A 12,193-nucleotide genomic window follows, 5' to 3' on the forward strand; every position below is an offset into this window, starting at 1 on the left:
AATCCAAGCTAAAAGAGCTAAAAGGATAAAGTCAACGAAAGAGATGGCAATCAATTAATCAAAAAGGGCCTTGGCTAGGGGTGAAAAATTAGATTTCTATCATTGTTGTCAACCACAAACATGGTAATTATTAAGAGTTATTCTCACTTCGTCATCCTCTAACATCGAAGGAAAGTCAAGTAGGCATAATTGGTTTCAATCCACAAATTCTAGCCAACTCGCTAATTAGACTTAGTGAAAGACTAGCGTTAGTGGAAACTAAACCAACTAACGATCCTAAATTACTAATCAATATTGGACATTGACAAATCAAGTATCCCTAATTACTCAACCCCCAAGCCACGAATAAAAATCTACTCCATAATTAAAGTAAACATTCTATCAAACACTTGGTGGGTGATAAAAAGAAACATCATGAAATTGAGAAAATTAAGTAAGAGTTGAATCTATCTACTAACAATTATCAACAATAGTAACTCAAATAACACATATAAAACATGAAGACCTCAATGCATTAATAGAAATTCAAAGTTTAACAAGATCCACAAGTTAACGAACTAAGAGAAAATAACTTGCGAGATTTCTAAGTGAAATTAAAACTAGAGAAAGTACAATTAAGACAACAAAACTGAAATTAAACAAAATTCAATCCAAGAATTAGAAAAAAGATTATCAAATAACATTAAAACCTAGAGAGAAGGGAGAGTTTCTCTTTCTTAAAAACTAAGAACAAAAACAAGCTAAAAAATTACATGAATGTATGTATGCTTCCGTCTCTCCACCCCCTTTTGTTTAGGCCTTCCTTCCTTTAGAATTGAGCTAAATTGATGTTGAAAAGTGGTCCAGAAATCATTAGCATGTGCTCGTATGCGCAAGTGCCAAATCCTCAAATCTTTAATTCTTCATGATTCTTCCACTTTTATATGCTTCCATTCCATCTTCCAAGCCATCCTTGCCTTATTGAATCTGAAAGCACTCAACAAATGCATCACGGCATCGAATGGAAATAAAAGTGGATTAAAATTGATATTTAAGGCCTAAAAGCATGTTTTTAACTCTTAAGCGTAATTTCGGAAGAAATTATAAAAGCATGCAATTTTGGTGAATAAGTGAAAAATAAGTTGCCAAAATCCACTCATTTCAATCTAAAATAAGTCATAAAATTGTGGTTTATCAATGTTCTAATTAAAATTGAAACTAAACAAGTTCAGTGTCCTAAGTTCAGAATTTTATAAAATCCTAAGTTCAAAACAAGTTCAGTACCCTATGTTTAGAACTAAATAAGGAACACAAATCAGAACACATTCTAACTAAAATTAAAACTAAAAAATTTTAGTACCCTAAGTTTAGAATTTTAGAAAACCCTAAGTTCAAAATAAGATCAAAACCCTAAGTTCAGAACTAAATAATTGACCATAATCAGAAGTCTTAGAACATCAAATAAACCTTATAAATTATATCAACAAATCAGAATTTTAGAAATTCTAAGTTAAGAAGCATTACCTGAAGAAGAGCACCAGAGCTGAGAAGAAGCGGCGTAGATGGCAAGCGGCATAGACGGCCGCATAAGTAGCGGCGTAGACGGCGATAGAAGTAACGGTAGTTGCTTGTTCAAAATTTGGTAGCTACAACGGTGATAGAAAAAATGACGAGGAGTGGCTCTTAGAGAAAAGGGGGGTAGAGAGAGAATGGGAGGTGAAAGGGTTATAGAGAGAGAGAGACAGAAAGAGAGAGAGAGAGAGAGAGAGAGAGAGAGAGAGAGAGAGAGAAATTTGAATGAGGGGAAAGAAGGTTCACGCTTTAAATTTATGGCACAGTTACTGTTAGAAAATTCGATGATAAACCATTGTAGGTTGCTAAAATACAGCATTTTCACTAACTGGGTTTATCGGCAAATTCATTCGACGATAATTTTGATACTAACTTACGCGCCTATTTTTTTGTTTTTCTCCAATTATTACAGGCGAATTTACCGTCGGAAACATAAATCCACTGGTAATAATTTGACCTGACGAATTTGACGCCTTCACTATTGATAAATCTGCCAATAAATTCGCCGTTATTCTGCGACGCTAATCCGACGGTACTCAGTATTTTTCTTATAGTGAATCCTTGCGAGATATCGACAGAAGTCACCCTACTCATTCTTATGTGTACTAAACACCTTGAGTGTTAACGTGTAAGTGTTATTAGAAATCAAACACATGAACTATGTATATGATTACGAATTCAACGGATGGATGTTCCAATTAACTATCTAATTTAAAGATTTGAATGCATAATTTGGTTGCAATGACAAACTATAATCAGTTGCCAACAAATTCACAAGACCAAGGTTCCTTGCTTACATATTAAAACAACTATGTAAGGAAGATAATTCAAAATTATTTGCTATGGAACAAAAATCACCTCATATAGAATGCGGAGGAAAAAGAATCAAAGTTGCATGCCAAGCCACTATTACCTAAGAATTCTAACTCCACCCTCAGCATCACTCTATCTACAATCAATTTCAACATCGAACGTAGTGTCAGCAAATAAACTTGAATACTCAGTTGCATCAGGGTCTTCATTTTTATTTGATGCCAAATCACCCTTGTTTGTCCAACTTACAATATCAATATCCGTATCCTCGATTACATTTGAAGTGTTAATATGTTCGTCCAGAACTGGCTCAACCTTGATGATGGGCTTCTTCTCATCCATGTTAAACTCAAACCCTTTTTATTCCGCCATGTCCTCAAATTAATATCACTCTTATAGTAAATATTGGTTTAGCCTCATTTTTGCCATTATCTATGAATAGATGACTAGGGCACTTTTTAACAAACATAGATCCGTTCGACCTGGTTAAATTTAGAATTGTTCGAACTTCCTTAAGAAATTCAACCAACTCCAAATCAATTCATTGAGGGAACAATATAGATATTGATTTCAATTCAAAGAACACAGAAATACCAAAGTCAAGAAGTACATATCGAAACTTTTATTCATTTGAAAATAACAAGTAGCTAGCAGCCAATCACTCAAGAATTGAAATTTCAAATTATGATTCCAAAAGAAAATCAAACTACACAGCTGGCAGAGATATCAATATTGTTTTTCATCATCATCATCATTATCATCATCTAGCAAAATTGAAGTCAGTAACACTAAAAAAAATAGTTACAAAAAAATAGTAGTACAATTGCTAAGATTCTTCGTTACTACAAGCAAGTTCACTCACTATAAAGATAAACATGTTAGAATAAAGTTTTGGAATAAGAAGAAAACCAAGGCAATGACTAAGTTAATTGAAGCACAAGAATGTACAAAAGTAAAAAAGAAAAACAAAACAAAAAAACACGCGAGCATGCGTTATTCAACTAGCAGATAACAACACCTTTAGCTGAGTGAGAATTAGAAGGATAGTGTGAAGTATGAGGATATGCAAAAGTGTAATATGAGAGAGAGAGGGAAAGAGAAAGAGAGAGGGAGAGGGAAAGAGAGAGAGAGAGGAGAGAGAGAAAGAGAGAGAGGGAGGAAAAGAGAGAGGGGGGAGAAGGAGAGAGAGAGAGAGATGGGGAGAGAGAGAGGGGGAGAGAGAGCGAGAGGGAGAAGAAGAGGGAGAGAGAGAGAGGGAAGGAGAGGAAGATGGAAAGGGAGAGAGAGGGGGTCAAAGTTGGCGGCGACGCGTGTGTGAAGTGTTTTAGTGTTAAGTGTTAGAAGAAGTAGAAGTAGGGGAAGAAAGAAAAGTTGGTTTAACGTTATAAACCTAAGACGGAGGGAGAAACATGGGTTTTGTGTGTCTATGCTTATCCTTAATGCTCTTCTTTTTTTAACTTCCCACTTTCTTTGACATGTGTCCCTAATTACCCTAACTTCTATATTTGCCTCTAAGCCTCATTCATTATTTATCTATCATCTTTTCTTAATTTTCTTTGTTGAATCTTTAATTTCATATATACATATTAACATCTCAATTTTTCCATTTTAATTCCTCCTTTTTTGGAGAGAGGAAGAGATATAGTTAAAGAAAAATAAACTATAGATCAATTTTTTTCATTAATATTTTTTTCCTTTACATTTTTTCTTCCTCTTAATATTTTTTATATATTATTTTATCAGTTGATTATTTGTTAAAGAAAAAAGTTTTATTACAGTAATAGCAGAAGCAAGGAAAGAAAGAAAAGATAGTTTATCACTATAAATCTAAGATGGGGGAGAAACGTAGATTTTGTGTGTCTATACTTATACTTAATGCTCTTCTTTTATTAACTTCCCGCTTTCTTTGACACGTGTCCTTAATTACCCTAACTTCTATATTTGCCTCTAAGCCTCATTCATTGTTTATCTATCATCTTTCTTAATTTTTTTTGTTGAATCTTTAATTTCATATATAGATATTAACATCTCAATTTCTCCATTTTAGTTCCTCCTTTTTTTGGAGAGAAAAAGAGATATAGTTAAAGAAAATAAATTATAGATCAATTTTTTTCATTAGTATTCTTTTTTCCTTTACATTTTTTTCCTCTTAATATTTTTATATATTATTTTATTAGTTGATTATTTGTTAAAGAAAAAAGTTTTATTACAATAATATTATACCATTTGATTTATGATCTCATCTTATTTAACAAATTTTTTTCTTACAAAACTGTTTAAAGTTAGATTTTGTTTGTTAAAATATAGGGTAAAGTATTAAATTGGTCTCCTATATTTGGGCCTAATCCTGTTTTAGTCTTTAAGGTTTAAAGCATCCTAATTGAATCCAAAAAAATTTCATTTAACTTCAATGTAATCCTGCCGTGAAGTCAATGTTAAATAACTAATGAAACTTAGTTTTCAGATATAGAAAACTTATATAACCAAACTCTTCGGTTGCTGAGGAGAGTTTCTCCATGTGCTTGAACTAAGGCTAGTGGCTTGCGGTGATGCATCCGCTGCTAATCCTGTGCCTCTCGAGTTTTTACCTCTTCTTTAGGGAATGACATTAAGGTTTGGTGGAATAGTGACATTAATTATTTAATATTGACTTCACGGTAGGACTACATTAAAGCTAAATGAAAATTTTTTGAATTCAAATAGGACACATTAAACCTTAGGGACCAAAATAGGATTAGACCTAAACGTAGGGGACAAATTTAGTACTTTACCCTTAAAATATAAGAACATACACAAAAGTTTGTGAGAACAAAGACATAGACAAAATTTTATAAGGATACAAAATTAACTTGGATGGTATCATACAAAATTGTTAAACACTTAATCAACTAACCCGAGGTCTGCAAATTCTATATGACTGCCACTGTTGTTCCCTTAAAGGCACGTATGTGAAGTCTGATATAGGTACATCTATTTTCTGCATAAAATTACAATGTGCCAAAGTGTTGACATGAGTCTTTTTATATGTTTTAAATTTTTCTTTTTACACGGTAGCATTTGCCTACTCATATTTATAAACAAAATTAAAAGATATAAAATTAGTTAAATACTTTTTAGACAAAAAATTGTTATTTAAAGATAAGTGATCAGGGTTTAATGTTATAATATTGCACCAGATCATTTTTAGAGCTAATGATGTAGTGGTTGAGTCAATTTATGGTATTACAAGAACAAAAAGAAAGTGGTAGAGATACATATGTATAACTTCTAAAAAATCCTATGGAAAGATATGGTTTTTCCACAAATAGAATTATTGACATGGTTTGTGATACTTGAGAAATTGAACACTAGAGATAAAATAAGTAGATGTGATATCATTGATTACTTTATAACAAATTATGTTCTGTGTGACTATGGTGTTGAGTCAGTTCATCTATTTTCTATGTGTGGTGTATTATGGGAAATATGGAATGTTTTGTTAAAGGATTTAATTCAGATTAGGTGTGGAGAGGAGATGGTCGTTTATGCTTTGAACTATAGATCAGATAGGAAGAATGCTGTCAAGGAGGTATAAAGAAGTTTGAATTATATCCTTTTTCGTAGTGGTATGAACTTTGTGGAATGTTAGAAATAATAAAATTTTAGGAAGGAGGAAGTGAGAGCTAAAAGAATAGCGGAAGAGTTGCAGCATAATAGGTGACATGCGAGAGGAATAAATTGAAAGAAAGTGGAATTACGGTCTAAGACTATTGTCTTGTTTTGGAGTTATTTTCTAGTCTATTGATGTGGTCATCGTGTTTAGCTTTCGTGTTCTGATTCTTTGTTTTACTTGTTTGTATTCATATTGTACCGGTTTGAATTGTATTATTAGTGTATTTTGAACTTGGGTAGTATGATTGGTTGTTATATGGTGTAACTAGCTCAATACTTATTGATGTTTTGTGAGTGTGTACCTATCGAAAAAAATGTGTGTATATTCAGAGTGAAATAGGATAGGACAACCATTACCCATACTCACCCCAAACCTAAATAAGCACAAGTAGATTTTATCAAAACTCGCCTAAAATTCAGTCAATGTTTGAAAAACTCGACCCAAAATGAGACGGGATGAAGTGGAACAAGGCGGGTCAACCCGAATTGTGATACCATCACTAAGAAACAAGTAGAAAGATAATTAACTTTATGTTATTACTTTGAAAAACTAACAATAATATCTCCTTTCGAATTAGTTATTGCCTTATTGGCTTCTAATGATATCTAATGATTTTTTATGGAGAGAATGTAACATCCTTACTAACAGAATTGTGCTTCCGGCTGAATCACTTTGATAGCGAGGATATTATGATGAATTTTATATATTTAATAATAAAATAGGAACCTTTTTAAAATAAAACTGTATCGATGTTTTCTTTGAAAATCGGAAATTATTTTTCACTTTACAAACATACATATACATATATACAAAATTTCTTGCACAAGCAACTTACAAATATTATATATATACATATCATTATAACTCCTATCCCTCTTACAAATCATAATGACAAAGGCAAGGAAAAAAGACTATGACTAATATATCCAAACAAAACATCATAGCTAAAAACTGATGAGCGGATAATTTATACGCTTTTTGGCATTGTTTTTAGTATGTTTTTAGTATGATCTAGTTAGTTTTTAGTATATTTTTATTAGTTTTTAGTTAAAATTCACTTTTCTGGACTTTACTATGAGTTTGTGTGTTTTTCTGTGATTTCAAGTATTTTCTGGCTGAAATTGAGGGTTCTGAGCAAAAATCTGATTCAGAGACTGAAAAGGACTGCAGATGCTGTTGGATTCTGACCTCCCTGCACTCGAAGTGGATTTTCTGGAGCTACAGAAGCCCAATTGACGCGCTCTCAACGGCGTTGGAAAGTAGACATCCTGGGCTTTCCAGCAATATATGATAGTCCATACTTTGCCCAAGATTTGATGGCCCAAACCGGCGTGGCAAATCAGCCTCAGAAATTCCAGCGTTTAACGCTGGAACTGGCATAAAACTTGGAGTTAAACGCCCAAACTGGCATAAAAGCTGGCGTTTAACTCCAGAAAAGGTCTCTACACGAAAATGCTTCATTGCTCAGCCCAAGCACACCCCAAGTGGACCCAGAAGTGGATTTTTACGTCATTTACTCATTTCTGTATACCCTAGGTTACTAGTTTACTATTAATAGGATCTTTTGACATTGTATCTGGACCTCATGACACTTTACACGTTTCTCATTGTATTTTCTACAGCATGAGTCTCTAAACCCCATGGTTGGGGGTGAGGAGCTCTGCTGTGTCTTGATGGATTAATGCAATTACTACTGTTTCTCATTCAATCATGCTTGCTTCCATTCTAAGATACTACTTGTTCTTAAATCGGATGAATGTGATGATCCGTGACAATCATCATCATTCTCAACTATGAACGCGTGCCTGACAACCACCTCCGTTCTATCTTAGATTAAGTAGATATCTCTTGGATTCTTCGACCGGAATCTTCGTGGTATAAGCTAGAACTGATGGCGGCATTCAAGAGAATCCGGAAGGTCTAAACCTTGTCTGTGGTATTCTGAGTAGGATTCAATGATTGAATGACTGTGACGAGCTTCAAACTCCTGAGGGCGGGGTGATGAGCGGATAATTTATACGCTTTTTGGCATTGTTTTTATATAGTTTTTAGTAAGTTTGAGCTACTTTTAGGGATGTTTTCATTAGTTTTTATGTTAAATTCACATTTCTGGACTTTACTATGAGTTTGTGTGTTTTTCTGTGATTTCAGGTAAATTCTGGCTGAAATTGAGGGACTTGAGCAAAACTCTGAAAAAGGCTGACAAAAGGACTGCTGATGCTGTTGGAATCTGACCTCCCTGCACTCGAAATAGATTTTCTGGAGCTACAGAACTCCAATTGGCGCGCTCTCAACGGCGTTAGAAAGTAGACATCCAGGGCTTTCCAACAATATATAATAGTCCATACTTTATTCGAAGAATAATGACGTAACTTGGCGTTGAACGCCAAGTACATGCTGCTGTCTGGAGTTAAACGCCAGAAAAACGTCATGATCCGGAGTTAAACGCCCAAAACACGTCATAACTCGGAGTTCAACTCCAAGAAAAGCCTCAGCTCGTGGATTGATCAAGCTCAGCCCAAACATACACCAAGTGGGCCCCGGAAGTGGATTTATGCATCAAATACTTACTCATGTAAACCCTAGTAGCTAGTCTAGTATATATAGGACATTTATCTATTGTATTAGACATCTTTGGTCTCAGTTTTGTTTTATTCTTCATCTTAGGAGATCATTGACCACGTTAGGGGGGCTGGCCATTCGGCCATGCCTGAACCTTTCACTTATGTATTTTCAACGGTGGAGTTTCTGCACATCATAGATTAAGGGTGTGGAGCTCTGCTGTACCTCAAGTATTAATGCAATTCTATTATCTTTTATTCAAATCTCTCTTATTCTTATTCCAAGATATTCATTCGTACCCAAGAACATGATGAATGTAATGAGTTAGATAACCCTCATTATCATTCTCACTCATGAACGCACGTGATTGACAACCACTTCCGTTCTACATGAAACAAAGCTTGAATGCGTATCTCTTAGATTCTCCAACAGAATCTTCGTGGTATAAGCTAGATAGATGGTGGCATTTATGAGGATCCGGAAAGTCTCACCTTGTCTGTGGTATTCTGAGTAGGATCCTGGGAATCCGGAAAGTCTAACCTTGTCTGTGGTATTCCGAGTAGGATTCCGGTAATGAATGACTGTGACGTGCTTCAAACTTGCAAGTGCTGGGCGTTAGTGACAGACGCAAAAGGATCAAGGGATTCTATTCCAGTAGGAGCGGGAACCAACCAGTGATTAGCCGTACTGTGACAGAGTGCGTGAGCATTAGTTTTCACTGCGAGGATGGGATGTAGCCATCAACCATGGGTGATGCCTCCAGACGATTAGCCGTGCGAGTGACAGCCGCATAGGATCATTTTCCCGAGAGGATTGAAAGTAGCCACCGCTGATGGTGAACCCCTATACACAGCTTGCCATGGAAAGGAGTAAGAAGGATTGAGTAGAAGCAGTAGGAGAGCAGGCGTCCTTGAGCCATGCAGCATCTCCACTCGCTTATCTGAAATTCCCACCAATGAATCTGCATAAGTCTTCTATCTCTTTTATTATTTCTATTTTCTTATCTTTATTTTCGAAAACCCATAAACCATTTTAATCTGCCTAACTGAGATTTGCAAGGTGACCATAGCTTGCTTCATACCAACAATCTCTGTGGGATCGACCCTTACTCACGTAAGGTTTATTACTTGGACGACCCAGTACACTTGCTGGTTAGTTGAACGGAGTTGTGATAACAACTGGTGCCACAATAATGATTTCATACAACTTAAAGAACAGTGATCACAATTTCGTCCACCAAGTTTTTGGCGCCGTTGCCGGGGATTGTTCGAGTATGGACAACTGACGGTTCATCTTGTTGCTCAGATTAGGTAATTTTCTTTTCAAAAATCTTTTTCAAAAATTTTTCTTTTTATTTTTCGTTTTTCCAAACTATATTTTCGAAAAAAATTAATAAAAATACAAAAAAATTTAGAAAATCATAAAAATCAAAAATATTTTGTGTTCTTGTTTGAGTCTTGTGTTAATTTTTAAGTTTGGTGTCAATTGCATGCTTTAAAAATTTTTTCTTGCATTTTTCGAAAATCCCATGCATTCATAGTGTTCTTCATGATCTTCAAGTTGTTCTTGACAAGACTTCTTGTTTGATCTTGATGATTTCTTATTTTGTGTTGTTTGTTGTTTTTCATGTGCATTTTTGCATTCATATTTTCCATGCATTAAAAATTTCTAAGTTTGGTGTCTTGCATGTTTTCTTTGCATCAAAAATTTTTCAAAATTATGTTCTTGATGTTCATCATGATCTTCAAAGTGTTCTTGGTGTTCATCTTGACATTCATAGCATTCTTGCATGCATTCATTGTTTTGATCTAAAAATTTCATGCATTGAGTATTTTTGTTGTTTTTCTTTCTCATAATTAAAATATTCAAAGATCAAAAAAATATCTTTTCCTTATTTCCCTCCAAATTTTCGAAATTTTGGGTTGACTTGGTCAAAAATTTTAAAAATTAGTTGTTTCTTACAAGTCAAGTCAAAATTTCAATTTTAAAAATCTTATCTTTTCAAAATCTTTTTCAAAAATCATATCTTTTTCATTTTTTTTATTATTTTCGAAAATTTTAAAAATTAATCTTCAAAAAAATCTTTTTCTTATCTTTTATATCATATTTTCTAAAACTAGCTAACAATTAATGTGATTGGTTCAAAAATTTGAAGTTTGTTACTTTCTTGTTAAGAAAGGTTCAATCTTTAAATTCTAGAATCTTATCTTGTAGTTTCTTGTTAGTTAAGTAATTTTTAAAATTAAATCTTTTTCAAATATATCTTTTTATCTTTTATCTTATCTTTTTCAAAAATTTTATCTTTTTCAAAATTTGATTTCAAAATATCTCATCTAACTTCTTATCTTCTTATCTTTTTCAAAATTTGATTTCAAATCTTTTTCAATCAACTAACTAACTTTTTGTTTATTTCTTATCTTTTTCAAAACCAACTAACTACCTATCCCTCTCTAATTTTCGAAAATTCTCCCTCTCTTTTTCAAAAATTCTTTTTGTTTTAAATTTTAATTTTAATCTCATCTTATCTTTAATTTTCGAAAATTACTAACCTCTTTTTCAAAAATTATTTTCGAAATTTCTCTTCTCTTTTCTTCTTCTATTATTTAATTACTAACACTTCTCTCCACCTCTCTTCATCCAAAAATCCGAATCTCCCTCTTCATTCTTATACCTCTTTCTTCTTCTACTAACATAAAGGAGTCTCTATACTGTGACATAGAGGATTCCTCTTTCTTTTCTTGTTTTCTTCTCTTTTATATGAGCAGGAACAGGGAAAAAGGCACTCTTGTTGAAATTGATCCAGAACCTGAAAGGACTCTGAAGAGAAAATTAAGAGAAGCTAAATTACAACAATCCAGAAACAACCTTTCAGAAATTTTCAAACAAGAGAAGGACATGGCAGCCGAAAATAATAATAATAATGCAAGGAGAATGCTTGGTGACTTCACAAAGCCAACATCCAAGTTTGATGGAAGAAGCATCTCCATTCCTGCCATTGGAGCCAATAACTTTGAGCTTAAGCCTCAACTAGTTGCATTAATGCAACAAAACTGCAAGTTTTATGGACTTCCATCTGAAGATCCTTATCAGTTTTTAACTGAGTTCTTGCAGATCTGTGAGACTGTAAAGACGAATGGAGTTGATCCTGAAGTCTACAGACTCATGCTTTTCCCTTTTGCTGTAAGAGACAGAGCTAGAATATGGTTGGATTCTCAAGCTAAGGATAGCCTGGACTCCTGGGATAAGCTGGTCACTGCTTTCTTAGATAAGTTCTTTCCTCCTCAAAAGCTGAGCAAGCTAAGAGTGGATGTTCAAACCTTCAAACAAAAAGATGGTGAATCCCTCTATGAAGCTTGGGAAAGATACAAGCAGTTGACCAAAAGATGTCCATCTGACATGTTTTCAGAATGGACCCTATTAGATATATTCTATTATGGTCTCTCTGAATTTTCGAAAATGTCATTGGACCATTCTGCAGGTGGATCTATTCACCTGAAGAAAACGCCTGAAGAGGCTCAAGAACTCATTGACATGGTTGCAAACAACCAATTCATGTACACCCCTGAGAGGAATTCCGTGAATAATGGGATACCTCAGAAGAAAGGAGTTCTTGAA

General features: G+C 34.0%; 1 non-coding gene across 1 annotated transcript; it reads right to left on the reverse strand.

Annotated features, from left to right (window-relative positions):
• Window positions 1–11,872: 11,872 nt before the first annotated feature.
• Window positions 11,873–11,976, reverse strand: LOC112713243 (small nucleolar RNA R71). The gene has a single exon (XR_003158218.1). It is a non-coding gene; the product is annotated as a small nucleolar RNA R71 (small nucleolar RNA).
• Window positions 11,977–12,193: the final 217 nt, after the last annotated feature.

This window comes from Arachis hypogaea, chromosome 9 (assembly GCF_003086295.3).
Source record: "Arachis hypogaea cultivar Tifrunner chromosome 9, arahy.Tifrunner.gnm2.J5K5, whole genome shotgun sequence".
In the NCBI taxonomy this organism is placed as follows: domain Eukaryota; kingdom Viridiplantae; phylum Streptophyta; class Magnoliopsida; order Fabales; family Fabaceae; genus Arachis; species Arachis hypogaea.